The sequence below is a fragment of the Ambystoma mexicanum genome, chromosome 1p (assembly GCF_040938575.1).
Source record: "Ambystoma mexicanum isolate Mex_15411 chromosome 1p, UKY_AmexF1_1, whole genome shotgun sequence".
Taxonomy (NCBI): Eukaryota; Metazoa; Chordata; class Amphibia; order Caudata; family Ambystomatidae; genus Ambystoma; species Ambystoma mexicanum.
In genome coordinates, this window is record NC_090921.1 from 232,501,871 (window position 1) to 232,526,943 (window position 25,073).

The window sequence follows — 25,073 nt, forward strand, 5'->3', positions numbered from 1 at the left end:
AAGGCCTTTGCAGACGTGTGAGACTGGCACCTACTCGGGCTGGGCCTCTATGAGCGTTTTGCATAATCTGAGATTGCCCTGCTTCCAGTCAAGGCGCAGCGGCCCCTTCTACTAAAAGGGATCAGCAGACTGATCGCTAGTAGCAGAAATAAGGCAAGCAAGGCAATCAAGGCTTGTTTTTTTGTTCGGTCTCTTCCTTTTCACGATGCTTCAAAGTCAACGAAAGGTACATGTGCAAAACGCTCATGCATTGGCCGGGAATCGAACCCGGGCCTCCCGCATGGCAGGCGAGAATTCTACCACTGAACCACCAATGCCTTTCATGCTGCACACTGGCGCTACAGTGCTCTGGACCATTGCAGCCCAGAGCAGCTGATTTAACAGAGCACTGCAGTGACATGAGGATGGCGCCAGCTCCGGTGGGTGAATGGGAGCTGCGCTGCCCTGGCAGTCCTTCTCACTCACTTGGCCACGAACGGCCACGAACGGCCAGGTTCTATAGACAGGAAAAGTGGACAGAGGCAAGCACACTGGTAGATGAGGGTGGCCTTTGTATGGGTCGCTACTCAGAGTGCAGTTCCCTGAGCACCGTGCCTCAGGAAAGCCAGACTTCTACTGCAGGACTCAGTGGATATCTTTGCAGCCACACGAGGCTGACACCCTTTCAATCTGGGCTTCTGGGGTCTTCTGGGAATTATTTGCATAATAGAAGGTTTCCCACCTTAAGTTGAAACTGCAGTTCCATCTTCTGCTAAAAGAGGGCAGCAGAGTGCTTTCTTTGCGCAGAAAACAGAGAAGCAATGCAATCATCTTATCTACCGTTTCCATTTTTCTTTTCCCATGCCTTTTAAAATATCAAGAGACACGTCTACAAAAGTGCCATGCATTGGCCGGGAATCGAACCCGGGCCTCCCGCTTGGGAAGCGAGAATTCTACCACTGAACTACCAATGCTTGACAAGCAGCATTACTGCGGTAGAGCGCTTGATTTAACACACCTGCCAGTTCCATGCGAATGGTCACTCGTAAACTCTTGACTTCTGCTGAAAGCCTCATTGAAGGCCTTTGCAGACGTGTGAGACTGGCACCTACTCGAGCTGGGCCTCTATGAGCTGTTTGCATAATCTGAGATTGCCCTGCTTCCAGTCAAGGCGCAGCGGCCCCTTCTACTAAAAGGGATCAGCAGAGTGATCGCTAGTAGCAGAAATAAGGCAAGCAAGGCAATCAAGGCTTGTTTTTTTGTTTGATCTCTTCCTTTTCACGATGCTTCAAAGTCAACGAAAGGTACATGTGCAAAACGCTCATGCATTGGCCGGGAATCGAACCCGGGCCTCCCGCGTGGCAGGTGAGAATTCTACCACTGAACCACCAATGCCTTACATGCTGCACACTGGCGCTACAGTGCTCTGGACCATTGCAGCCCAGAGCAGCTGATTTAACAGAGCACTGCAGTGACATGAGGATGGCGCCAGCTCCGGTGGGTGAATGGGAGCTGCGCTGCCCTGGCAGTCCTTCTCACTCACTTGGCCACGAACGGCCAGGTTCTATAGACAGGAAAAGTGGACAGAGGCAAGCACACTGGTAGATGAGGGTGGCCTTTGTATGGGTCGCTACTCTGAGTGCAGTTCCCTGAGCACCGTGCCTCAGGAAAGCCAGACTTCTACTGCAGGACTCAGGGGATATCTTTGCAGCCACACGAGGCTGACACCCTTTCAATCTGGGCTTCTGGGGTCTTCTGGGAATTATTTGCATAATAGAAGGTTTCCCGCCTTAAGTTGAAACTGCAGTTCCATCTTCTGCTAAAAGAGGGCAGCAGAGTGCTTTCTTTGCGCAGAAAACAGACAAGCAATGCAATCATCTTATCTACCGTTTCCATTTTTCTTTTCCCATGCCTTTTAAAATATCAAGAGACACGTCTACAAAAGTGCCATGCATTGGCCGGGAATCGAACCCGGGCCTCCCGCTTGGGAAGCGAGAATTCTACCACTGAACTACCAATGCTTGACAAGCAGCATTACTGCGGTAGAGCGCTTGATTTAACACACCTGCCAGTTCCATGCGAATGGTCACTCGTAAACTCTTGACTTCTGCTGAAAGCCTCATTGAAGGCCTTTGCAGACGTGTGAGACTGGCACCTACTCGGGCTGGGCCTCTATGAGCTGTTTGCATAATCTGAGATTGCCCTGCTTCCAGTCAAGGCGCAGCGGCCCCTTCTACTAAAAGGGATCAGCAGAGTGATCGCTAGTAGCAGAAATAAGGCAAGCAAGGCAATCAAGGCTTGTTTTTTTGTTTGATCTCTTCCTTTTCACGATGCTTCAAAGTCAACGAAAGGTACATGTGCAAAACGCTCATGCATTGGCCGGGAATCGAACCCGGGCCTCCCGCGTGGCAGGCGAGAATTCTACCACTGAACCACCAATGCCTTACATGCTGCACACTGGCGCTACAGTGCTCTGGACCATTGCAGCCCAGAGCAGCTGATTTAACAGAGCACTGCAGTGACATGAGGATGGCGCCAGCTCCGGTGGGTGAATGGGAGCTGCGCTGCCCTGGCAGTCCTTCTCACTCACTTGGCCACGAACGGCCAGGTTCTATAGACAGGAAAAGTGGACAGAGGCAAGCACACTGGTAGATGAGGGTGGCCTTTGTATGGGTCGCTACTCTGAGTGCAGTTCCCTGAGCACCGTGCCTCAGGAAAGCCAGACTTCTACTGCAGGACTCAGGGGATATCTTTGCAGCCACACGAGGCTGACACCCTTTCAATCTGGGCTTCTGGGGTCTTCTGGGAATTATTTGCATAATAGAAGGTTTCCCGCCTTAAGTTGAAACTGCAGTTCCATCTTCTGCTAAAAGAGGGCAGCAGAGTGCTTTCTTTGCGCAGAAAACAGACAAGCAATGCAATCATCTTATCTACCGTTTCCATTTTTCTTTTCCCATGCCTTTTAAAATATCAAGAGACACGTCTACAAAAGTGCCATGCATTGGCCGGGAATCGAACCCGGGCCTCCCGCTTGGGAAGCGAGAATTCTACCACTGAACTACCAATGCTTGACAAGCAGCATTACTGCGGTAGAGCGCTTGATTTAACACACCTGCCAGTTCCATGCGAATGGTCACTCGTAAACTCTTGACTTCTGCTGAAAGCCTCATTGAAGGCCTTTGCAGACGTGTGAGACTGGCACCTACTCGAGCTGGGCCTCTATGAGCTGTTTGCATAATCTGAGATTGCCCTGCTTCCAGTCAAGGCGCAGCGGCCCCTTCTACTAAAAGGGATCAGCAGAGTGATCGCTAGTAGCAGAAATAAGGCAAGCAAGGCAATCAAGGCTTGTTTTTTTGTTTGATCTCTTCCTTTTCACGATGCTTCAAAGTCAACGAAAGGTACATGTGCAAAACGCTCATGCATTGGCCGGGAATCGAACCCGGGCCTCCCGCGTGGCAGGCAAGAATTCTACCACTGAACCACCAATGCCTTACATGCTGCAAACTGGCGCTACAGTGCTCTGGACCATTGCAGCCCAGAGCAGCTGATTTAACAGAGCACTGCAGTGACATGAGGATGGCGCCAGCTCCGGTGGGTGAATGGGAGCTGCGCTGCCCTGGCAGTCCTTCTCACTCACTTGGCCACGAACGGCCAGGTTCTATAGACAGGAAAAGTGGACAGAGGCAAGCACACTGGTAGATGAGGGTGGCCTTTGTATGGGTCGCTACTCTGAGTGCAGTTCCCTGAGCACCGTGCCTCAGGAAAGCCAGACTTCTACTGCAGGACTCAGGGGATATCTTTGCAGCCACACGAGGCTGACACCCTTTCAATCTGGGCTTCTGGGGTCTTCTGGGAATTATTTGCATAATAGAAGGTTTCCCGCCTTAAGTTGAAACTGCAGTTCCATCTTCTGCTAAAAGAGGGCAGCAGAGTGCTTTCTTTGCGCAGAAAACAGACAAGCAATGCAATCATCTTATCTACCGTTTCCATTTTTCTTTTCCCATGCCTTTTAAAATATCAAGAGACACGTCTACAAAAGTGCCATGCATTGGCCGGGAATCGAACCCGGGCCTCCCGCTTGGGAAGCGAGAATTCTACCACTGAACTACCAATGCTTGACAAGCAGCATTACTGCGGTAGAGTGCTTGATTTAACACACCTGCCAGTTCCATGCGAATGGTCACTCGTAAACTCTTGACTTCTGCTGAAAGCCTCATTGAAGGCCTTTGCAGACGTGTGAGACTGGCACCTACTCGAGCTGGGCCTCTATGAGCTGTTTGCATAATCTGAGATTGCCCTGCTTCCAGTCAAGGCGCAGCGGCCCCTTCTACTAAAAGGGATCAGCAGAGTGATCGCTAGTAGCAGAAATAAGGCAAGCAAGGCAATCAAGGCTTGTTTTTTTGTTTGATCTCTTCCTTTTCACGATGCTTCAAAGTCAACGAAAGGTACATGTGCAAAACGCTCATGCATTGGCCGGGAATCGAACCCGGGCCTCCCGCGTGGCAGGCGAGAATTCTACCACTGAACCACCAATGCCTTACATGCTGCACACTGGCGCTACAGTGCTCTGGACCATTGCAGCCCAGAGCAGCTGATTTAACAGAGCACTGCAGTGACATGAGGATGGCACCAGCTCCGGTGGGTGAATGGGAGCTGCGCTGCCCTGGCAGTCCTTCTCACTCACTTGGCCACGAACGGCCAGGTTCTATAGACAGGAAAAGTGGACAGAGGCAAGCACACTGGTAGATGAGGGTGGCCTTTGTATGGGTTGCTACTCTGAGTGCAGTTCCCTGAGCACCGTGCCTCAGGAAAGCCAGACTTCTACTGCAGGACTCAGGGGATATCTTTGCAGCCACACGAGGCTGACACCCTTTCAATCTGGACTTCTGGGGTCTTCTGGGAATTATTTGCATAATAGAAGGTTTCCCGCCTTAAGTTGAAACTGCAGTTCCATCTTCTGCTAAAAGAGGGCAGCAGAGTGCTTTCTTTGCGCAGAAAACAGACAAGCAATGCAATCATCTTATCTACCGTTTCCATTTTTCTTTTCCCATGCCTTTTAAAATATCAAGAGACACGTCTACAAAAGTGCCATGCATTGGCCGGGAATCGAACCCGGGCCTCCCGCTTCCGGCTGACAAGCAGCATTACTGCGGTAGAGCGCTTGATTTAACACACCTGCCAGTTCCATGCGAATGGTCACTCGTAAACTCTTGACTTCTGCTGAAAGCCTCATTGAAGGCCTTTGCAGACGTGTGAGACTGGCACCTACTCGGGCTGGGCCTCTATGAGCTGTTTGCATAATCTGAGATTGCCCTGCTTCCAGTCAAGGCGCAGCGGCCCCTTCTACTAAAAGGGATCAGCAGAGTGATCGCTAGTAGCAGAAATAAGGCAAGCAAGGCAATCAAGGCTTGTTTTTTTGTTCGGTCTCTTCCTTTTCACGATGCTTCAAAGTCAACGAAAGGTACATGTGCAAAACGCTCATGCATTGGCCGGGAATCGAACCCGGGCCTCCCGCGTGGCAGGCGAGAATTCTACCACTGAACCACCAATGCCTTTCATGCTGCACACTGGCGCTACAGTGCTCTGGACCATTGCAGCCCAGAGCAGCTGATTTAACAGAGCACTGCAGTGACATGAGGATGGCGCCAGCTCCGGTGGGTGAATGGGAGCTGCGCTGCCCTGGCAGTCCTTCTCACTCACTTGGCCACGAACGGCCAGGTTCTATAGACAGGAAAAGTGGACAGAGGCAAGCACACTGGTAGATGAGGGTGGCCTTTGTATGGGTCGCTACTCTGAGTGCAGTTCCCTGAGCACCGTGCCTCAGGAAAGCCAGACTTCTACCGCAGGACTCAGGGGATATCTTTGCAGCCACACGAGGCTGACACCCTTTCAATCTGGGCTTCTGGGGTCTTCTGGGAATTATTTGCATAATAGAAGGTTTCCCGCCTTAAGTTGAAACTGCAGTTCCATCTTCTGCTAAAAGAGGGCAGCAGAGTGCTTTCTTTGCGCAGAAAACAGACAAGAAATGCAATCATCTTATCTACCGTTTCCATTTTTCTTTTCCCATGCCTTTTAAAATATCAAGAGACACGTCTACAAAAGTGCCATGCATTGGCCGGGAATCGAACCCGTGCCTCCCGCTTGGGAAGCGAGAATTCTACCACTGAACTACCAATGCCTGACAAGCAGCATTACTGCGGTAGAGCGCTTGATTTAACACACCTGCCAGTTCCATGCGAATGGTCACTCGTAAACTCTTGACTTCTGCTGAAAGCCTCATTGAAGGCCTTTGCAGACGTGTGAGACTGGCACCTACTCGGGCTGGGCCTCTATGAGCGTTTTGCATAATCTGAGATTGCCCTGCTTCCAGTCAAGGCGCAGCGGCCCCTTCTACTAAAAGGGATCAGCAGAGTGATCGCTAGTAGCAGAAATAAGGCAAGCAAGGCAATCAAGGCTTGTTTTTTTGTTCGGTCTCTTCCTTTTCACGATGCTTCAAAGTCAACGAAAGGTACATGTGCAAAATGCTCATGCATTGGCCGGGAATCGAACCCGGGCCTCCCGCATGGCAGGCGAGAATTCTACCACTGAACCACCAATGCCTTTCATGCTGCACACTGGCGCTACAGTGCTCTGGACCATTGCAGCCCAGAGCAGCTGATTTAACAGAGCACTGCAGTGACATGAGGATGGCGCCAGCTCCGGTGGGTGAATGGGAGCTGCGCTGCCCTGGCAGTCCTTCTCACTCACTTGGCCACGAACGGCCACGAACGGCCAGGTTCTATAGACAGGAAAAGTGGACAGAGGCAAGCACACTGGTAGATGAGGGTGGCCTTTGTATGGGTCGCTACTCAGAGTGCAGTTCCCTGAGCACCGTGCCTCAGGAAAGCCAGACTTCTACTGCAGGACTCAGTGGATATCTTTGCAGCCACACGAGGCTGACACCCTTTCAATCTGGGCTTCTGGGGTCTTCTGGGAATTATTTGCATAATAGAAGGTTTCCCGCCTTAAGTTGAAACTGCAGTTCCATCTTCTGCTAAAAGAGGGCAGCAGAGTGCTTTCTTTGCGCAGAAAACAGAGAAGCAATGCAATCATCTTATCTACCGTTTCCATTTTTCTTTTCCCATGCCTTTTAAAATATCAAGAGACACGTCTACAAAAGTGCCATGCATTGGCCGGGAATCGAACCCGGGCCTCCCGCTTGGGAAGCGAGAATTCTACCACTGAACTACCAATGCTTGACAAGCAGCATTACTGCGGTAGAGCGCTTGATTTAACACACCTGCCAGTTCCATGCGAATGGTCACTCGTAAACTCTTGACTTCTGCTGAAAGCCTCATTGAAGGCCTTTGCAGACGTGTGAGACTGGCACCTACTCGAGCTGGGCCTCTATGAGCTGTTTGCATAATCTGAGATTGCCCTGCTTCCAGTCAAGGCGCAGCGGCCCCTTCTACTAAAAGGGATCAGCAGAGTGATCGCTAGTAGCAGAAATAAGGCAAGCAAGGCAATCAAGGCTTGTTTTTTTGTTTGATCTCTTCCTTTTCACGATGCTTCAAAGTCAACGAAAGGTACATGTGCAAAACGCTCATGCATTGGCCGGGAATCGAACCCGGGCCTCCCGCGTGGCAGGCGAGAATTCTACCACTGAACCACCAATGCCTTACATGCTGCACACTGGCGCTACAGTGCTCTGGACCATTGCAGCCCAGAGCAGCTGATTTAACAGAGCACTGCAGTGACATGAGGATGGCGCCAGCTCCGGTGGGTGAATGGGAGCTGCGCTGCCCTGGCAGTCCTTCTCACTCACTTGGCCACGAACGGCCAGGTTCTATAGACAGGAAAAGTGGACAGAGGCAAGCACACTGGTAGATGAGGGTGGCCTTTGTATGGGTCGCTACTCTGAGTGCAGTTCCCTGAGCACCGTGCCTCAGGAAAGCCAGACTTCTACTGCAGGACTCAGGGGATATCTTTGCAGCCACACGAGGCTGACACCCTTTCAATCTGGGCTTCTGGGGTCTTCTGGGAATTATTTGCATAATAGAAGGTTTCCCGCCTTAAGTTGAAACTGCAGTTCCATCTTCTGCTAAAAGAGGGCAGCAGAGTGCTTTCTTTGCGCAGAAAACAGACAAGCAATGCAATCATCTTATCTACCGTTTCCATTTTTCTTTTCCCATGCCTTTTAAAATATCAAGAGACACGTCTACAAAAGTGCCATGCATTGGCCGGGAATCGAACCCGGGCCTCCCGCTTGGGAAGCGAGAATTCTACCACTGAACTACCAATGCTTGACAAGCAGCATTACTGCGGTAGAGCGCTTGATTTAACACACCTGCCAGTTCCATGCGAATGGTCACTCGTAAACTCTTGACTTCTGCTGAAAGCCTCATTGAAGGCCTTTGCAGACGTGTGAGACTGGCACCTACTCGGGCTGGGCCTCTATGAGCTGTTTGCATAATCTGAGATTGCCCTGCTTCCAGTCAAGGCGCAGCGGCCCCTTCTACTAAAAGGGATCAGCAGAGTGATCGCTAGTAGCAGAAATAAGGCAAGCAAGGCAATCAAGGCTTGTTTTTTTGTTTGATCTCTTCCTTTTCACGATGCTTCAAAGTCAACGAAAGGTACATGTGCAAAACGCTCATGCATTGGCCGGGAATCGAACCCGGGCCTCCCGCGTGGCAGGCGAGAATTCTACCACTGAACCACCAATGCCTTACATGCTGCACACTGGCACTACAGTGCTCTGGACCATTGCAGCCCAGAGCAGCTGATTTAACAGAGCACTGCAGTGACATGAGGATGGCGCCAGCTCCGGTGGGTGAATGGGAGCTGCGCTGCCCTGGCAGTCCTTCTCACTCACTTGGCCACGAACGGCCAGGTTCTATAGACAGGAAAAGTGGACAGAGGCAAGCACACTGGTAGATGAGGGTGGCCTTTGTATGGGTCGCTACTCTGAGTGCAGTTCCCTGAGCACCGTGCCTCAGGAAAGCCAGACTTCTACTGCAGGACTCAGGGGATATCTTTGCAGCCACACGAGGCTGACACCCTTTCAATCTGGGCTTCTGGGGTCTTCTGGGAATTATTTGCATAATAGAAGGTTTCCCGCCTTAAGTTGAAACTGCAGTTCCATCTTCTGCTAAAAGAGGGCAGCAGAGTGCTTTCTTTGCGCAGAAAACAGACAAGCAATGCAATCATCTTATCTACCGTTTCCATTTTTCTTTTCCCATGCCTTTTAAAATATCAAGAGACACGTCTACAAAAGTGCCATGCATTGGCCGGGAATCGAACCCGGGCCTCCCGCTTGGGAAGCGAGAATTCTACCACTGAACTACCAATGCTTGACAAGCAGCATTACTGCGGTAGAGCGCTTGATTTAACACACCTGCCAGTTCCATGCGAATGGTCACTCGTAAACTCTTGACTTCTGCTGAAAGCCTCATTGAAGGCCTTTGCAGACGTGTGAGACTGGCACCTACTCGAGCTGGGCCTCGATGAGCTGTTTGCATAATCTGAGATTGCCCTGCTTCCAGTCAAGGCGCAGCGGCCCCTTCTACTAAAAGGGATCAGCAGAGTGATCGCTAGTAGCAGAAATAAGGCAAGCAAGGCAATCAAGGCTTGTTTTTTTGTTTGATCTCTTCCTTTTCACGATGCTTCAAAGTCAACGAAAGGTACATGTGCAAAACGCTCATGCATTGGCCGGGAATCGAACCCGGGCCTCCCGCGTGGCAGGCGAGAATTCTACCACTGAACCACCAATGCCTTACATGCTGCACACTGGCGCTACAGTGCTCTGGACCATTGCAGCCCAGAGCAGCTGATTTAACAGAGCACTGCAGTGACATGAGGATGGCGCCAGCTCCGGTGGGTGAATGGGAGCTGCGCTGCCCTGGCAGTCCTTCTCACTCACTTGGCCACGAACGGCCAGGTTCTATAGACAGGAAAAGTGGACAGAGGCAAGCACACTGGTAGATGAGGGTGGCCTTTGTATGGGTCGCTACTCTGAGTGCAGTTCCCTGAGCACCGTGCCTCAGGAAAGCCAGACTTCTACTGCAGGACTCAGGGGATATCTTTGCAGCCACACGAGGCTGACACCCTTTCAATCTGGGCTTCTGGGGTCTTCTGGGAATTATTTGCATAATAGAAGGTTTCCCGCCTTAAGTTGAAACTGCAGTTCCATCTTCTGCTAAAAGAGGGCAGCAGAGTGCTTTCTTTGCGCAGAAAACAGACAAGCAATGCAATCATCTTATCTACCGTTTCCATTTTTCTTTTCCCATGCCTTTTAAAATATCAAGAGACACGTCTACAAAAGTGCCATGCATTGGCCGGGAATCGAACCCGGGCCTCCCGCTTGGGAAGCGAGAATTCTACCACTGAACTACCAATGCTTGACAAGCAGCATTACTGCGGTAGAGTGCTTGATTTAACACACCTGCCAGTTCCATGCGAATGGTCACTCGTAAACTCTTGACTTCTGCTGAAAGCCTCATTGAAGGCCTTTGCAGACGTGTGAGACTGGCACCTACTCGAGCTGGGCCTCTATGAGCTGTTTGCATAATCTGAGATTGCCCTGCTTCCAGTCAAGGCGCAGCGGCCCCTTCTACTAAAAGGGATCAGCAGAGTGATCGCTAGTAGCAGAAATAAGGCAAGCAAGGCAATCAAGGCTTGTTTTTTTGTTTGATCTCTTCCTTTTCACGATGCTTCAAAGTCAACGAAAGGTACATGTGCAAAACGCTCATGCATTGGCCGGGAATCGAACCCGGGCCTCCCGCGTGGCAGGCGAGAATTCTACCACTGAACCACCAATGCCTTACATGCTGCACACTGGCGCTACAGTGCTCTGGACCATTGCAGCCCAGAGCAGCTGATTTAACAGAGCACTGCAGTGACATGAGGATGGCGCCAGCTCCGGTGGGTGAATGGGAGCTGCGCTGCCCTGGCAGTCCTTCTCACTCACTTGGCCACGAACGGCCAGGTTCTATAGACAGGAAAAGTGGACAGAGGCAAGCACACTGGTAGATGAGGGTGGCCTTTGTATGGGTTGCTACTCTGAGTGCAGTTCCCTGAGCACCGTGCCTCAGGAAAGCCAGACTTCTACTGCAGGACTCAGGGGATATCTTTGCAGCCACACGAGGCTGACACCCTTTCAATCTGGGCTTCTGGGGTCTTCTGGGAATTATTTGCATAATAGAAGGTTTCCCGCCTTAAGTTGAAACTGCAGTTCCATCTTCTGCTAAAAGAGGGCAGCAGAGTGCTTTCTTTGCGCAGAAAACAGACAAGCAATGCAATCATCTTATCTACCGTTTCCATTTTTCTTTTCCCATGCCTTTTAAAATATCAAGAGACACGTCTACAAAAGTGCCATGCATTGGCCGGGAATCGAACCCGGGCCTCCCGCTTCCGGCTGACAAGCAGCATTACTGCGGTAGAGCGCTTGATTTAACACACCTGCCAGTTCCATGCGAATGGTCACTCGTAAACTCTTGACTTCTGCTGAAAGCCTCATTGAAGGCCTTTGCAGACGTGTGAGACTGGCACCTACTCGGGCTGGGCCTCTATGAGCTGTTTGCATAATCTGAGATTGCCCTGCTTCCAGTCAAGGCGCAGCGGCCCCTTCTACTAAAAGGGATCAGCAGAGTGATCGCTAGTAGCAGAAATAAGGCAAGCAAGGCAATCAAGGCTTGTTTTTTTGTTCGGTCTCTTCCTTTTCACGATGCTTCAAAGTCAACGAAAGGTACATGTGCAAAACGCTCATGCATTGGCCGGGAATCGAACCCGGGCCTCCCGCGTGGCAGGCGAGAATTCTACCACTGAACCACCAATGCCTTTCATGCTGCACACTGGCGCTACAGTGCTCTGGACCATTGCAGCCCAGAGCAGCTGATTTAACAGAGCACTGCAGTGACATGAGGATGGCGCCAGCTCCGGTGGGTGAATGGGAGCTGCGCTGCCCTGGCAGTCCTTCTCACTCACTTGGCCACGAACGGCCAGGTTCTATAGACAGGAAAAGTGGACAGAGGCAAGCACACTGGTAGATGAGGGTGGCCTTTGTATGGGTCGCTACTCAGAGTGCAGTTCCCTGAGCACCGTGCCTCAGGAAAGCCAGACTTCTACTGCAGGACTCAGTGGATATCTTTGCAGCCACACGAGGCTGACACCCTTTCAATCTGGGCTTCTGGGGTCTTCTGGGAATTATTTGCATAATAGAAGGTTTCCCGCCTTAAGTTGAAACTGCAGTTCCATCTTCTGCTAAAAGAGGGCAGCAGAGTGCTTTCTTTGCGCAGAAAACAGAGAAGCAATGCAATCATCTTATCTACCGTTTCCATTTTTCTTTTCCCATGCCTTTTAAAATATCAAGAGACACGTCTACAAAAGTGCCATGCATTGGCCGGGAATCGAACCCGGGCCTCCCGCTTGGGAAGCGAGAATTCTACCACTGAACTACCAATGCTTGACAAGCAGCATTACTGCGGTAGAGCGCTTGATTTAACACACCTGCCAGTTCCATGCGAATGGTCACTCGTAAACTCTTGACTTCTGCTGAAAGCCTCATTGAAGGCCTTTGCAGACGTGTGAGACTGGCACCTACTCGAGCTGGGCCTCTATGAGCTGTTTGCATAATCTGAGATTGCCCTGCTTCCAGTCAAGGCGCAGCGGCCCCTTCTACTAAAAGGGATCAGCAGAGTGATCGCTAGTAGCAGAAATAAGGCAAGCAAGGCAATCAAGGCTTGTTTTTTTGTTTGATCTCTTCCTTTTCACGATGCTTCAAAGTCAACGAAAGGTACATGTGCAAAACGCTCATGCATTGGCCGGGAATCGAACCCGGGCCTCCCGCGTGGCAGGCGAGAATTCTACCACTGAACCACCAATGCCTTACATGCTGCACACTGGCGCTACAGTGCTCTGGACCATTGCAGCCCAGAGCAGCTGATTTAACAGAGCACTGCAGTGACATGAGGATGGCGCCAGCTCCGGTGGGTGAATGGGAGCTGCGCTGCCCTGGCAGTCCTTCTCACTCACTTGGCCACGAACGGCCAGGTTCTATAGACAGGAAAAGTGGACAGAGGCAAGCACACTGGTAGATGAGGGTGGCCTTTGTATGGGTCGCTACTCTGAGTGCAGTTCCCTGAGCACCGTGCCTCAGGAAAGCCAGACTTCTACTGCAGGACTCAGGGGATATCTTTGCAGCCACACGAGGCTGACACCCTTTCAATCTGGGCTTCTGGGGTCTTCTGGGAATTATTTGCATAATAGAAGGTTTCCCGCCTTAAGTTGAAACTGCAGTTCCATCTTCTGCTAAAAGAGGGCAGCAGAGTGCTTTCTTTGCGCAGAAAACAGACAAGCAATGCAATCATCTTATCTACCGTTTCCATTTTTCTTTTCCCATGCCTTTTAAAATATCAAGAGACACGTCTACAAAAGTGCCATGCATTGGCCGGGAATCGAACCCGGGCCTCCCGCTTGGGAAGCGAGAATTCTACCACTGAACTACCAATGCTTGACAAGCAGCATTACTGCGGTAGAGCGCTTGATTTAACACACCTGCCAGTTCCATGCGAATGGTCACTCGTAAACTCTTGACTTCTGCTGAAAGCCTCATTGAAGGCCTTTGCAGACGTGTGAGACTGGCACCTACTCGGGCTGGGCCTCTATGAGCTGTTTGCATAATCTGAGATTGCCCTGCTTCCAGTCAAGGCGCAGCGGCCCCTTCTACTAAAAGGGATCAGCAGAGTGATCGCTAGTAGCAGAAATAAGGCAAGCAAGGCAATCAAGGCTTGTTTTTTTGTTTGATCTCTTCCTTTTCACGATGCTTCAAAGTCAACGAAAGGTACATGTGCAAAACGCTCATGCATTGGCCGGGAATCGAACCCGGGCCTCCCGCGTGGCAGGCGAGAATTCTACCACTGAACCACCAATGCCTTACATGCTGCACACTGGCGCTACAGTGCTCTGGACCATTGCAGCCCAGAGCAGCTGATTTAACAGAGCACTGCAGTGACATGAGGATGGCGCCAGCTCCGGTGGGTGAATGGGAGCTGCGCTGCCCTGGCAGTCCTTCTCACTCACTTGGCCACGAACGGCCAGGTTCTATAGACAGGAAAAGTGGACAGAGGCAAGCACACTGGTAGATGAGGGTGGCCTTTGTATGGGTCGCTACTCTGAGTGCAGTTCCCTGAGCACCGTGCCTCAGGAAAGCCAGACTTCTACTGCAGGACTCAGGGGATATCTTTGCAGCCACACGAGGCTGACACCCTTTCAATCTGGGCTTCTGGGGTCTTCTGGGAATTATTTGCATAATAGAAGGTTTCCCGCCTTAAGTTGAAACTGCAGTTCCATCTTCTGCTAAAAGAGGGCAGCAGAGTGCTTTCTTTGCGCAGAAAACAGACAAGCAATGCAATCATCTTATCTACCGTTTCCATTTTTCTTTTCCCATGCCTTTTAAAATATCAAGAGACACGTCTACAAAAGTGCCATGCATTGGCCGGGAATCGAACCCGGGCCTCCCGCTTGGGAAGCGAGAATTCTACCACTGAACTACCAATGCTTGACAAGCAGCATTACTGCGGTAGAGCGCTTGATTTAACACACCTGCCAGTTCCATGCGAATGGTCACTCGTAAACTCTTGACTTCTGCTGAAAGCCTCATTGAAGGCCTTTGCAGACGTGTGAGACTGGCACCTACTCGGGCTGGGCCTCTATGAGCTGTTTGCATAATCTGAGATTGCCCTGCTTCCAGTCAAGGCGCAGCGGCCCCTTCTACTAAAAGGGATCAGCAGAGTGATCGCTAGTAGCAGAAATAAGGCAAGCAAGGCAATCAAGGCTTGTTTTTTTGTTTGATCTCTTCCTTTTCACGATGCTTCAAAGTCAACGAAAGGTACATGTGCAAAACGCTCATGCATTGGCCGGGAATCGAACCCGGGCCTCCCGCGTGGCAGGCGAGAATTCTACCACTGAACCACCAATGCCTTACATGCTGCACACTGGCGCTACAGTGCTCTGGACCATTGCAGCCCAGAGCAGCTGATTTAACAGAGCACTGCAGTGACATGAGGATGGCGCCAGCTCCGGTGGGTGAATGGGAGCTGCGCTGCCCTGGCAGTCCTTCTCACTCACTTGGCCACGAACGGCCAGGTTCTATAGACAGGAAAAGTGGACAGAGGCAAGCACACTGGTAGATGAGGGTGGCCTTTGTATGGGTCGCTACTCTGAGTGCAGTTCCCTGAGCACCGTGCCTCAGGAAAGCCAGACTTCTACTGCAGGACTCAGGGGATATCTTTGCAGCCACACGAGGCTGACACCCTTTCAATCTGGGCTTCTGGGGTCTTCTGGGAATTATTTGCATAATAGAAGGTTTCCCGCCTTAAGTTGAAACTGCAGTTCCATCTTCTGCTAAAAGAGGGCAGCAGAGTGCTTTCTTTGCGCAGAAAACAGACAAGCAATGCAATCATCTTATCTACCGTTTCCATTTTTCTTTTCCCATGCCTTTTAAAATATCAAGAGACACGTCTACAAAAGTGCCATGCATTGGCCGGGAATCGAACCCGGGCCTCCCGCTTGGGAAGCGAGAATTCTACCACTGAACTACCAATGCTTGACAAGCAGCATTACTGCGGTAGAGCGCTTGATTTAACACACCTGCCAGTTCCATGCGAATGGTCACTCGTAAACTCTTGACTTCTGCTGAAAGCCTCATTGAAGGCCTTTGCAGACGTGTGAGACTGGCACCTACTCGGGCTGGGCCTCTATGAGCTGTTTGCATAATCTGAGATTGCCCTGCTTCCAGTCAAGGCGCAGCGGCCCCTTCTACTAAAAGGGATCAGCAGAGTGATCGCTAGTAGCAGAAATAAGGCAAGCAAGGCAATCAAGGCTTGTTTTTTTGTTTGATCTCTTCCTTTTCACGATGCTTCAAAGTCAACGAAAGGTACATGTGCAAAACGCTCATGCATTGGCCGGGAATCGAACCCGGGCCTCCCGCGTGGCAGGCGAGAATTCTACCACTGAACCACCAATGCCTTACATGCTGCACACTGGCGCTACAGTGCTCTGGACCATTGCAGCCCAGAGCAGCTGATTTAACAGAGCACTGCAGTGACATGAGGATGGCGCCAGCTCCGGTGGGTGAATGGGAGCTGCGCTGCCCTGGCAGTCCTTCTCACTCACTTGGCCACGAACGGCCAGGTTCTATAGACAGGAAAAGTGGACAGAGGCAAGCACACTGGTAGATGAGGGTGGCCTTTGTATGGGTCGCTACTCTGAGTGCAGTTCCCTGAGCACCGTGCCTCAGGAAAGCCAGACTTCTACTGCAGGACTCAGTGGATATCTTTGCAGCCACACGAGGCTGACACCCTTTCAATCTGGGCTTCTGGGGTCTTCTGGGAATTATTTGCATAATAGAAGGTTTCCCGCCTTAAGTTGAAACTGCAGTTCCATCTTCTGCTAAAAGAGGGCAGCAGAGTGCTTTCTTTGCGCAGAAAACAGACAAGCAATGCAATCATCTTATCTACCGTTTCCATTTTTCTTTTCCCATGCCTTTTAAAATATCAAGAGACACGTCTACAAAAGTGCCATGCATTGGCCGGGAATCGAACCCGGGCCTCCCGCTTGGGAAGCGAGAATTCTACCACTGAACTACCAATGCTTGACAAGCAGCATTACTGCGGTAGAGCGCTTGATTTAACACACCTGCCAGTTCCATGCGAATGGTCACTCGTAAACTCTTGACTTCTGCTGAAAGCCTCATTGAAGGCCTTTGCAGACGTGTGAGACTGGCACCTACTCGAGCTGGGCCTCTATGAGCTGTTTGCATAATCTGAGATTGCCCTGCTTCCAGTCAAGGCGCAGCGGCCCCTTCTACTAAAAGGGATCAGCAGAGTGATCGCTAGTAGCAGAAATAAGGCAAGCAAGGCAATCAAGGCTTGTTTTTTTGTTTGATCTCTTCCTTTTCACGATGCTTCAAAGTCAACGAAAGGTACATGTGCAAAACGCTCATGCATTGGCCGGGAATCGAACCCGGGCCTCCCGCGTGGCAGGCGAGAATTCTACCACTGAACCACCAATGCCTTACATGCTGCACACTGGCGCTACAGTGCTCTGGACCATTGCAGCCCAGAGCAGCTGATTTAACAGAGCACTGCAGTGACATGAGGATGGCGCCAGCTCCGGTGGGTGAATGGGAGCTGCGCTGCCCTGGCAGTCCTTCTCACTCACTTGGCCACGAACGGCCAGGTTCTATAGACAGGAAAAGTGGACAGAGGCAAGCACACTGGTAGATGAGGGTGGCCTTTGTATGGGTCGCTACTCTGAGTGCAGTTCCCTGAGCACCGTGCCTCAGGAAAGCCAGACTTCTACTGCAGGACTCAGGGGATATCTTTGCAGCCACACGAGGCTGACACCCTTTCAATCTGGGCTTCTGGGGTCTTCTGGGAATTATTTGCATAATAGAAGGTTTCCCGCCTTAAGTTGAAACTGCAGTTCCATCTTCTGCTAAAAGAGGGCAGCAGAGTGCTTTCTTTGCGCAGAAAACAGACAAGCAATGCAATCATCTTATCTACCGTTTCCATTTTTCTTTTCCCATGCCTTTTAAAATATCAAGAGACACGTCTACAAAAGTGCCATGCATTGGCCGGGAATCGAACCCGGGCCTCCCGCTTGGGAAGCGAGAATTCTACCACTGAACTACCAATGCTTGACAAGCAGCATTACTGCGGTAGAGCGCTTGATTTAACACACCTGCCAGTTCCATGCGAATGGTCACTCGTAAACTCTTGACTTCTGCTGAAAGCCTCATTGAAGGCCTTTGCAGACGTGTGAGACTGGCACCTACTCGGGCTGGGCCTCTATGAGCTGTTTGCATAATCTGAGATTGCCCTGCTTCCAGTCAAGGCGCAGCGGCCCCTTCTACTAAAAGGGATCAGCAGAGTGATCGCTAGTAGCAGAAATAAGGCAAGCAAGGCAATCAAGGCTTGTTTTTTTGTTTGATCTCTTCCTTTTCACGATGCTTCAAAGTCAACGAAAGGTACATGTGCAAAACGCTCATGCATTGGCCGGGAATCGAACCCGGGCCTCCCGCGTGGCAGGCGAGAATTCTACCACTGAACCACCAATGCCTTACATGCTGCACACTGGCGCTACAGTGCTCTGGACCATTGCAGCCCAGAGCAGCTGATTTAACAGAGCACTGCAGTGACATGAGGATGGCGCCAGCTCCGGTGGGTGAATGGGAGCTGCGCTGCCCTGGCAGTCCTTCTCACTCACTTGGCCACGAACGGCCAGGTTCTATAGACAGGAAAAGTGGACAGAGGCAAGCACACTGGTAGATGAGGGTGGCCTTTGTATGGGTCGCTACTCTGAGTGCAGTTCCCTGAGCACCGTGCCTCAGGAAAGCCAGACTTCTACTGCAGGACTCAGGGGATATCTTTGCAGCCACACGAGGCTGACACCCTTTCAATCTGGGCTTCTGGGGTCTTCTGGGAATTATTTGCATAATAGAAGGTTTCCCGCCTTAAGTTGAAACTGCAGTTCCATCTTCTGCTAAAAGAGGGCAGCAGAGTGCTTTCTTTGCGCAGAAAACAGACAAGCAATGCAATCATCTTATCTACCGTTTCCATTTTTCTTTTCCCATGCCTTTTAAAATATCAAGAGACACGTCTACAAAAGTGCCATGCATTGGCCGGGAATCGAACCCGGGCCTCCCGCTTGGGAAGCGAGAATTCTACCACTGAACTACCAATGCTTGACAAGCAGCATTACTGCGGTAGAGCGCTTGATTTAACACACCTGCCAGTTCCATGCGAATGGTCACTCGTAAACTCTTGACTTCTGCTGAAAGCCTCATTGAAGGCCTTTGCAGACGTGTGAGACTGGCACCTACTCGGGCTGGGCCTCTATGAGCTGTTTGCATAATCTGAGATTGCCCTGCTTCCAGTCAAGGCGCAGCGGCCCCTTCTACTAAAAGGGATCAGCAGAGTGATCGCTAGTAGCAGAAATAAGGCAAGCAAGGCAATCAAGGCTTGTTTTTTTGTTTGATCTCTTCCTTTTCACGATGCTTCAAAGTCAACGAAAGGTACATGTGCAAAACGCTCATGCATTGGCCGGGAATCGAACCCGGGCCTCCCGCGTGGCAGGCGAGAATTCTACCACTGAACCACCAATGCCTTACATGCTGCACACTGGCGCTACAGTGCTCTGGACCATTGCAGCCCAGAGCAGCTGATTTAACAGAGCACTGCAGTGACATGAGGATGGCGCCAGCTCCGGTGGGTGAATGGGAGCTGCGCTGCCCTGGCAGTCCTTCTCACTCACTTGGCCACGAACGGCCAGGTTCTATAGACAGGAAAAGTGGACAGAGGCAAGCACACTGGTAGATGAGGGTGGCCTTTGTATGGGTCGCTACTCTGAGTGCAGTTCCCTGAGCACCGTGCCTCAGGAAAGCCAGACTTCTACTGCAGGACTCAGGGGATATCTTTGCAGCCACACGAGGCTGACACCCTTTCAATCTGGGCTTCTGGGGTCTTCTGGGAATTATTTGCATAATAGAAGGTTTCCCGCCTTAAGTTGAAACTGCAGTTCCATCTTCTGCTAAAAGAGGGCAGCAGAGTGCTTTCTTTGCGCAGAAAACAGACAAGCAATGCAATCATCTTATCTACCGTTTCCATTTTTCTTTTCCCATGCCTTTTAAAATATCAAGAGACACGTCTACAAAAGTGCCATGCATTGGCCGGGAATCGAACCCGGGCCTCCCGCTTGGGAAGCGAGAATTCTACCACTGAACTACCAATGCCTGACAAGCAGCATTACTGCGGTAGAGCGCTTGATTTAACACACCTGCCAGTTCCATGCGAATGGTCACTTGTAAACTCTTCACTTCTGCTGAAAGCCTCATTGAAGGCCTTTGCAGACGTGTGAGACTGGCACCTACTCGGGCTGGGCCTCTATGAGCTGTTTGCATAATCTGAGATTGCCCTGCTTCCAGTCAAGGCGCAGCGGCCCCTTCTACTAAAAGGGATCAGCAGAGTGATCGCTAGTAGCAGAAATAAGGCAAGCAAGGCAATCAAGGCTTGTTTTTTTGTTCGGTCTCTTCCTTTTCACGATGCTTCAAAGTCAACGAAAGGTACATGTGCAAAACGCTCATGCATTGGCCGGGAATCGAACCCGGGCCTCCCGCGTGGCAGGCGAGAATTCTACCACTGAACCACCAATGCCTTACATGCTGCACACTGGCGCTACAGTGCTCTGGACCATTGCAGCCCAGAGCAGCTGATTTAACAGAGCACTGCAGTGACATGAGGATGGCGCCAGCTCCGGTGGGTGAATGGGAGCTGCGCTGCCCTGGCAGTCCTTCTCACTCACTTGGCCACGAACGGCCACGAACGGCCAGGTTCTATAGACAGGAAAAGTGGACAGAGGCAAGCACACTGGTAGATGAGGGTGGCCTTTGTATGGGTCGCTACTCTGAGTGCAGTTCCCTGAGCACCGTGCCTCAGGAAAGCCAGACTTCTACTGCAGGACTCAGTGGATATCTTTGCAGCCACACGAGGCTGACACCCTTTCAATCTGGGCTTCTGGGGTCTTCTGGGAATTATTTGCATAATAGAAGGTTTCCCGCCTTAAGTTGAAACTGCAGTTCCATCTTCTGCTAAAAGAGGGCAGCAGAGTGCTTTCTTTGCGCAGAAAACAGACAAGCAATGCAATCATCTTATCTACCGTTTCCATTTTTCTTTTCCCATGCCTTTTAAAATATCAAGAGACACGTCTACAAAAGTGCCATGCATTGGCCGGGAATCGAACCCGGGCCTCCCGCTTGGGAAGCGAGAATTCTACCACTGAACTACCAATGCTTGACAAGCAGCATTACTGCGGTAGAGCGCTTGATTTAACACACCTGCCAGTTCCATGCGAATGGTCACTCGTAAACTCTTGACTTCTGCTGAAAGCCTCATTGAAGGCCTTTGCAGACGTGTGAGACTGGCACCTACTCGAGCTGGGCCTCTATGAGCTGTTTGCATAATCTGAGATTGCCCTGCTTCCAGTCAAGGCGCAGCGGCCCCTTCTACTAAAAGGGATCAGCAGAGTGATCGCTAGTAGCAGAAATAAGGCAAGCAAGGCAATCAAGGCTTGTTTTTTTGTTTGATCTCTTCCTTTTCACGATGCTTCAAAGTCAACGAAAGGTACATGTGCAAAACGCTCATGCATTGGCCGGGAATCGAACCCGGGCCTCCCGCGTGGCAGGCGAGAATTCTACCACTGAACCACCAATGCCTTACATGCTGCACACTGGCGCTACAGTGCTCTGGACCATTGCAGCCCAGAGCAGCTGATTTAACAGAGCACTGCAGTGACATGAGGATGGCGCCAGCTCCGGTGGGTGAATGGGAGCTGCGCTGCCCTGGCAGTCCTTCTCACTCACTTGGCCACGAACGGCCAGGTTCTATAGACAGGAAAAGTGGACAGAGGCAAGCACACTGGTAGATGAGGGTGGCCTTTGTATGGGTCGCTACTCTGAGTGCAGTTCCCTGAGCACCGTGCCTCAGGAAAGCCAGACTTCTACTGCAGGACTCAGGGGATATCTTTGCAGCCACACGAGGCTGACACCCTTTCAATCTGGGCTTCTGGGGTCTTCTGGGAATTATTTGCATAATAGAAGGTTTCCCGCCTTAAGTTGAAACTGCAGTTCCATCTTCTGCTAAAAGAGGGCAGCAGAGTGCTTTCTTTGCGCAGAAAACAGACAAGCAATGCAATCATCTTATCTACCGTTTCCATTTTTCTTTTCCCATGCCTTTTAAAATATCAAGAGACACGTCTACAAAAGTGCCATGCATTGGCCGGGAATCGAACCCGGGCCTCCCGCTTGGGAAGCGAGAATTCTACCACTGAACTACCAATGCTTGACAAGCAGCATTACTGCGGTAGAGTGCTTGATTTAACACACCTGCCAGTTCCATGCGAATGGTCACTCGTAAACTCTTGACTTCTGCTGAAAGCCTCATTGAAGGCCTTTGCAGACGTGTGAGACTGGCACCTACTCGAGCTGGGCCTCTATGAGCTGTTTGCATAATCTGAGATTGCCCTGCTTCCAGTCAAGGCGCAGCGGCCCCTTCTACTAAAAGGGATCAGCAGAGTGATCGCTAGTAGCAGAAATAAGGCAAGCAAGGCAATCAAGGCTTGTTTTTTTGTTTGATCTCTTCCTTTTCACGATGCTTCAAAGTCAACGAAAGGTACATGTGCAAAACGCTCATGCATTGGCCGGGAATCGAACCCGGGCCTCCCGCGTGGCAGGCGAGAATTCTACCACTGAACCACCAATGCCTTACATGCTGCACACTGGCGCTACAGTGCTCTGGACCATTGCAGCCCAGAGCAGCTGATTTAACAGAGCACTGCAGTGACATGAGGATGGCGCCAGCTCCGGTGGGTGAATGGGAGCTGCGCTGCCCTGGCAGTCCTTCTCACTCACTTGGCCACGAACGGCCAGGTTCTATAGACAGGAAAAGTGGACAGAGGCAAGCACACTGGTAGATGAGGGTGGCCTTTGTATGGGTTGCTACTCTGAGTGCAGTTCCCTGAGCACCGTGCCTCAGGAAAGCCAGACTTCTACTGCAGGACTCAGGGTATATCTTTGCAGCCACACGAGGCTGACACCCTTTCAATCTGGGCTTCTGGGGTCTTCTGGGAATTATTTGCATAATAGAAGGTTTCCCGCCTTAAGTTGAAACTGCAGTTCCATCTTCTGCTAAAAGAGGGCAGCAGAGTGCTTTCTTTGCGCAGAAAACAGACAAGCAATGCAATCATCTTATCTACCGTTTCCATTTTTCTTTTCCCATGCCTTTTAAAATATCAAGAGACACGTCTACAAAAGTGCCATGCATTGGCCGGGAATCGAACCCGGGCCTCCCGCTTCCGGCTGACAAGCAGCATTACTGCGGTAGAGCGCTTGATTTAACACACCTGCCAGTTCCATGCGAATGGTCACTCGTAAACTCTTGACTTCTGCTGAAAGCCTCATTGAAGGCCTTTGCAGACGTGTGAGACTGGCGCCTACTCGGGCTGGGCCTCTATGAGCTGTTTGCATAATCTGAGATTGCCCTGCTTCCAGTCAAGGCGCAGCGGCCCCTTCTACTAAAAGGGATCAGCAGAGTGATCGCTAGTAGCAGAAATAAGGCAAGCAAGGCAATCAAGGCTTGTTTTTTTGTTCGGTCTCTTCCTTTTCACGATGCTTCAAAGTCAACGAAAGGTACATGTGCAAAACGCTCATGCATTGGCCGGGAATCGAACCCGGGCCTCACGCGTGGCAGGCGAGAATTCTACCACTGAACCACCAATGCCTTTCATGCTGCACACTGGCGCTACAGTGCTCTGGACCATTGCAGCCCAGAGCAGCTGATTTAACAGAGCACTGCAGTGACATGAGGATGGCGCCAGCTCCGGTGGGTGAATGGGAGCTGCGCTGCCCTGGCAGTCCTTCTCACTCACTTGGCCACGAACGGCCAGGTTCTATAGACAGGAAAAGTGGACAGAGGCAAGCACACTGGTAGATGAGGGTGGCCTTTGTATGGGTCGCTACTCTGAGTGCAGTTCCCTGAGCACCGTGCCTCAGGAAAGCCAGACTTCTACTGCAGGACTCAGGGGATATCTTTGCAGCCACACGAGGCTGACACCCTTTCAATCTGGGCTTCTGGGGTCTTCTGGGAATTATTTGCATAATAGAAGGTTTCCCGCCTTAAGTTGAAACTGCAGTTCCATCTTCTGCTAAAAGAGGGCAGCAGAGTGCTTTCTTTGCGCAGAAAACAGACAAGCAATGCAATCATCTTATCTACCGTTTCCATTTTTCTTTTCCCATGCCTTTTAAAATATCAAGAGACACGTCTACAAAAGTGCCATGCATTGGCCGGGAATCGAACCCGGGCCTCCCGCTTCCGGCTGACAAGCAGCATTACTGCGGTAGAGCGCTTGATTTAACACACCTGCCAGTTCCATGCGAATGGTCACTCGTAAACTCTTGACTTCTGCTGAAAGCCTCATTGAAGGCCTTTGCAGACGTGTGAGACTGGCACCTACTCGGGCTGGGCCTCTATGAGCGTTTTGCATAATCTGAGATTGCCCTGCTTCCAGTCAAGGCGCAGCGGCCCCTTCTACTAAAAGGGATCAGCAGAGTGATCGCTAGTAGCAGAAATAAGGCAAGCAAGGCAATCAAGGCTTGTTTTTTTGTTCGGTCTTTTCCTTTTCACGATGCTTCAAAGTCAACGAAAGGTACATGTGCAAAACGCTCATGCATTGGCCGGGAATCGAACCCGGGCCTCCCGCATGGCAGGCGAGAATTCTACCACTGAACCACCAATGCCTTTCATGCTGCACACTGGCGCTACAGTGCTCTGGACCATTGCAGCCCAGAGCAGCTGATTTAACAGAGCACTGCAGTGACATGAGGATGGCGCCAGCTCCGGTGGGTGAATGGGAGCTGCGCTGCCCTGGCAGTCCTTCTCACTCACTTGGCCACGAACGGCCACGAACGGCCAGGTTCTATAGACAGGAAAAGTGGACAGAGGCAAGCACACTGGTAGATGAGGGTGGCCTTTGTATGGGTCGCTACTCAGAGTGCAGTTCCCTGAGCACCGTGCCTCAGGAAAGCCAGACTTCTACTGCAGGACTCAGTGGATATCTTTGCAGCCACACGAGGCTGACACCCTTTCAATCTGGGCTTCTGGGGTCTTCTGGGAATTATTTGCATAATAGAAGGTTTCCCGCCTTAAGTTGAAACTGCAGTTCCATCTTCTGCTAAAAGAGGGCAGCAGAGTGCTTTCTTTGCGCAGAAAACAGAGAAGCAATGCAATCATCTTATCTACCGTTTCCATTTTTCTTTTCCCATGCCTTTTAAAATATCAAGAGACACGTCTACAAAAGTGCCATGCATTGGCCAGGAATCGAACCCGGGCCTCCCGCTTGGGAAGCGAGAATTCTACCACTGAACTACCAATGCTTGACAAGCAGCATTACTGCGGTAGAGCGCTTGATTTAACACACCTGCCAGTTCCATGCGAATGGTCACTCGTAAACTCTTGACTTCTGCTGAAAGCCTCATTGAAGGCCTTTGCAGACGTGTGAGACTGGCA

At 51.0% G+C, this 25,073-nt stretch overlaps 40 non-coding genes across 40 annotated transcripts; all 40 read right to left on the reverse strand.

The window, feature by feature from the left end:
* Positions 1-246: 246 nt before the first annotated feature.
* TRNAG-GCC (transfer RNA glycine (anticodon GCC)) lies at positions 247-317 on the reverse strand. The gene has a single exon. It is a non-coding gene; the product is annotated as a tRNA-Gly (tRNA).
* A 565-nt stretch (positions 318-882) lies between these two features.
* On the reverse strand, positions 883-953 carry TRNAG-CCC (transfer RNA glycine (anticodon CCC)). Its single transcript has one exon. It is a non-coding gene; the product is annotated as a tRNA-Gly (tRNA).
* Positions 954-1,929: 976 nt separating this feature from the next.
* Positions 1,930-2,000, reverse strand: TRNAG-CCC (transfer RNA glycine (anticodon CCC)). Its single transcript has one exon. It is a non-coding gene; the product is annotated as a tRNA-Gly (tRNA).
* Positions 2,001-2,350: 350 nt separating this feature from the next.
* Positions 2,351-2,421, reverse strand: TRNAG-GCC (transfer RNA glycine (anticodon GCC)). The gene has a single exon. It is a non-coding gene; the product is annotated as a tRNA-Gly (tRNA).
* Positions 2,422-2,976: 555 nt separating this feature from the next.
* Positions 2,977-3,047, reverse strand: TRNAG-CCC (transfer RNA glycine (anticodon CCC)). Its single transcript has one exon. It is a non-coding gene; the product is annotated as a tRNA-Gly (tRNA).
* A 976-nt stretch (positions 3,048-4,023) lies between these two features.
* On the reverse strand, positions 4,024-4,094 carry TRNAG-CCC (transfer RNA glycine (anticodon CCC)). The gene has a single exon. It is a non-coding gene; the product is annotated as a tRNA-Gly (tRNA).
* Positions 4,095-4,444: 350 nt separating this feature from the next.
* Positions 4,445-4,515, reverse strand: TRNAG-GCC (transfer RNA glycine (anticodon GCC)). Its single transcript has one exon. It is a non-coding gene; the product is annotated as a tRNA-Gly (tRNA).
* A 945-nt stretch (positions 4,516-5,460) lies between these two features.
* On the reverse strand, positions 5,461-5,531 carry TRNAG-GCC (transfer RNA glycine (anticodon GCC)). Its single transcript has one exon. It is a non-coding gene; the product is annotated as a tRNA-Gly (tRNA).
* Positions 5,532-6,507: 976 nt separating this feature from the next.
* TRNAG-GCC (transfer RNA glycine (anticodon GCC)) lies at positions 6,508-6,578 on the reverse strand. The gene has a single exon. It is a non-coding gene; the product is annotated as a tRNA-Gly (tRNA).
* A 565-nt stretch (positions 6,579-7,143) lies between these two features.
* On the reverse strand, positions 7,144-7,214 carry TRNAG-CCC (transfer RNA glycine (anticodon CCC)). The gene has a single exon. It is a non-coding gene; the product is annotated as a tRNA-Gly (tRNA).
* A 350-nt stretch (positions 7,215-7,564) lies between these two features.
* TRNAG-GCC (transfer RNA glycine (anticodon GCC)) lies at positions 7,565-7,635 on the reverse strand. The gene has a single exon. It is a non-coding gene; the product is annotated as a tRNA-Gly (tRNA).
* A 555-nt stretch (positions 7,636-8,190) lies between these two features.
* On the reverse strand, positions 8,191-8,261 carry TRNAG-CCC (transfer RNA glycine (anticodon CCC)). The gene has a single exon. It is a non-coding gene; the product is annotated as a tRNA-Gly (tRNA).
* Positions 8,262-8,611: 350 nt separating this feature from the next.
* On the reverse strand, positions 8,612-8,682 carry TRNAG-GCC (transfer RNA glycine (anticodon GCC)). Its single transcript has one exon. It is a non-coding gene; the product is annotated as a tRNA-Gly (tRNA).
* A 555-nt stretch (positions 8,683-9,237) lies between these two features.
* On the reverse strand, positions 9,238-9,308 carry TRNAG-CCC (transfer RNA glycine (anticodon CCC)). The gene has a single exon. It is a non-coding gene; the product is annotated as a tRNA-Gly (tRNA).
* A 350-nt stretch (positions 9,309-9,658) lies between these two features.
* TRNAG-GCC (transfer RNA glycine (anticodon GCC)) lies at positions 9,659-9,729 on the reverse strand. Its single transcript has one exon. It is a non-coding gene; the product is annotated as a tRNA-Gly (tRNA).
* Positions 9,730-10,284: 555 nt separating this feature from the next.
* On the reverse strand, positions 10,285-10,355 carry TRNAG-CCC (transfer RNA glycine (anticodon CCC)). The gene has a single exon. It is a non-coding gene; the product is annotated as a tRNA-Gly (tRNA).
* A 350-nt stretch (positions 10,356-10,705) lies between these two features.
* TRNAG-GCC (transfer RNA glycine (anticodon GCC)) lies at positions 10,706-10,776 on the reverse strand. The gene has a single exon. It is a non-coding gene; the product is annotated as a tRNA-Gly (tRNA).
* Positions 10,777-11,721: 945 nt separating this feature from the next.
* TRNAG-GCC (transfer RNA glycine (anticodon GCC)) lies at positions 11,722-11,792 on the reverse strand. Its single transcript has one exon. It is a non-coding gene; the product is annotated as a tRNA-Gly (tRNA).
* A 555-nt stretch (positions 11,793-12,347) lies between these two features.
* Positions 12,348-12,418, reverse strand: TRNAG-CCC (transfer RNA glycine (anticodon CCC)). The gene has a single exon. It is a non-coding gene; the product is annotated as a tRNA-Gly (tRNA).
* A 350-nt stretch (positions 12,419-12,768) lies between these two features.
* TRNAG-GCC (transfer RNA glycine (anticodon GCC)) lies at positions 12,769-12,839 on the reverse strand. Its single transcript has one exon. It is a non-coding gene; the product is annotated as a tRNA-Gly (tRNA).
* Positions 12,840-13,394: 555 nt separating this feature from the next.
* Positions 13,395-13,465, reverse strand: TRNAG-CCC (transfer RNA glycine (anticodon CCC)). Its single transcript has one exon. It is a non-coding gene; the product is annotated as a tRNA-Gly (tRNA).
* A 350-nt stretch (positions 13,466-13,815) lies between these two features.
* TRNAG-GCC (transfer RNA glycine (anticodon GCC)) lies at positions 13,816-13,886 on the reverse strand. The gene has a single exon. It is a non-coding gene; the product is annotated as a tRNA-Gly (tRNA).
* A 555-nt stretch (positions 13,887-14,441) lies between these two features.
* On the reverse strand, positions 14,442-14,512 carry TRNAG-CCC (transfer RNA glycine (anticodon CCC)). The gene has a single exon. It is a non-coding gene; the product is annotated as a tRNA-Gly (tRNA).
* Positions 14,513-14,862: 350 nt separating this feature from the next.
* Positions 14,863-14,933, reverse strand: TRNAG-GCC (transfer RNA glycine (anticodon GCC)). Its single transcript has one exon. It is a non-coding gene; the product is annotated as a tRNA-Gly (tRNA).
* Positions 14,934-15,488: 555 nt separating this feature from the next.
* On the reverse strand, positions 15,489-15,559 carry TRNAG-CCC (transfer RNA glycine (anticodon CCC)). The gene has a single exon. It is a non-coding gene; the product is annotated as a tRNA-Gly (tRNA).
* Positions 15,560-15,909: 350 nt separating this feature from the next.
* TRNAG-GCC (transfer RNA glycine (anticodon GCC)) lies at positions 15,910-15,980 on the reverse strand. The gene has a single exon. It is a non-coding gene; the product is annotated as a tRNA-Gly (tRNA).
* A 555-nt stretch (positions 15,981-16,535) lies between these two features.
* On the reverse strand, positions 16,536-16,606 carry TRNAG-CCC (transfer RNA glycine (anticodon CCC)). The gene has a single exon. It is a non-coding gene; the product is annotated as a tRNA-Gly (tRNA).
* A 350-nt stretch (positions 16,607-16,956) lies between these two features.
* Positions 16,957-17,027, reverse strand: TRNAG-GCC (transfer RNA glycine (anticodon GCC)). Its single transcript has one exon. It is a non-coding gene; the product is annotated as a tRNA-Gly (tRNA).
* Positions 17,028-17,582: 555 nt separating this feature from the next.
* Positions 17,583-17,653, reverse strand: TRNAG-CCC (transfer RNA glycine (anticodon CCC)). Its single transcript has one exon. It is a non-coding gene; the product is annotated as a tRNA-Gly (tRNA).
* Positions 17,654-18,003: 350 nt separating this feature from the next.
* TRNAG-GCC (transfer RNA glycine (anticodon GCC)) lies at positions 18,004-18,074 on the reverse strand. Its single transcript has one exon. It is a non-coding gene; the product is annotated as a tRNA-Gly (tRNA).
* Positions 18,075-18,629: 555 nt separating this feature from the next.
* Positions 18,630-18,700, reverse strand: TRNAG-CCC (transfer RNA glycine (anticodon CCC)). The gene has a single exon. It is a non-coding gene; the product is annotated as a tRNA-Gly (tRNA).
* A 350-nt stretch (positions 18,701-19,050) lies between these two features.
* On the reverse strand, positions 19,051-19,121 carry TRNAG-GCC (transfer RNA glycine (anticodon GCC)). Its single transcript has one exon. It is a non-coding gene; the product is annotated as a tRNA-Gly (tRNA).
* A 555-nt stretch (positions 19,122-19,676) lies between these two features.
* Positions 19,677-19,747, reverse strand: TRNAG-CCC (transfer RNA glycine (anticodon CCC)). The gene has a single exon. It is a non-coding gene; the product is annotated as a tRNA-Gly (tRNA).
* Positions 19,748-20,097: 350 nt separating this feature from the next.
* On the reverse strand, positions 20,098-20,168 carry TRNAG-GCC (transfer RNA glycine (anticodon GCC)). Its single transcript has one exon. It is a non-coding gene; the product is annotated as a tRNA-Gly (tRNA).
* A 565-nt stretch (positions 20,169-20,733) lies between these two features.
* On the reverse strand, positions 20,734-20,804 carry TRNAG-CCC (transfer RNA glycine (anticodon CCC)). Its single transcript has one exon. It is a non-coding gene; the product is annotated as a tRNA-Gly (tRNA).
* A 350-nt stretch (positions 20,805-21,154) lies between these two features.
* TRNAG-GCC (transfer RNA glycine (anticodon GCC)) lies at positions 21,155-21,225 on the reverse strand. Its single transcript has one exon. It is a non-coding gene; the product is annotated as a tRNA-Gly (tRNA).
* A 555-nt stretch (positions 21,226-21,780) lies between these two features.
* On the reverse strand, positions 21,781-21,851 carry TRNAG-CCC (transfer RNA glycine (anticodon CCC)). The gene has a single exon. It is a non-coding gene; the product is annotated as a tRNA-Gly (tRNA).
* Positions 21,852-22,201: 350 nt separating this feature from the next.
* On the reverse strand, positions 22,202-22,272 carry TRNAG-GCC (transfer RNA glycine (anticodon GCC)). The gene has a single exon. It is a non-coding gene; the product is annotated as a tRNA-Gly (tRNA).
* Positions 22,273-24,233: 1,961 nt separating this feature from the next.
* Positions 24,234-24,304, reverse strand: TRNAG-GCC (transfer RNA glycine (anticodon GCC)). The gene has a single exon. It is a non-coding gene; the product is annotated as a tRNA-Gly (tRNA).
* A 565-nt stretch (positions 24,305-24,869) lies between these two features.
* TRNAG-CCC (transfer RNA glycine (anticodon CCC)) lies at positions 24,870-24,940 on the reverse strand. The gene has a single exon. It is a non-coding gene; the product is annotated as a tRNA-Gly (tRNA).
* Positions 24,941-25,073: the final 133 nt, after the last annotated feature.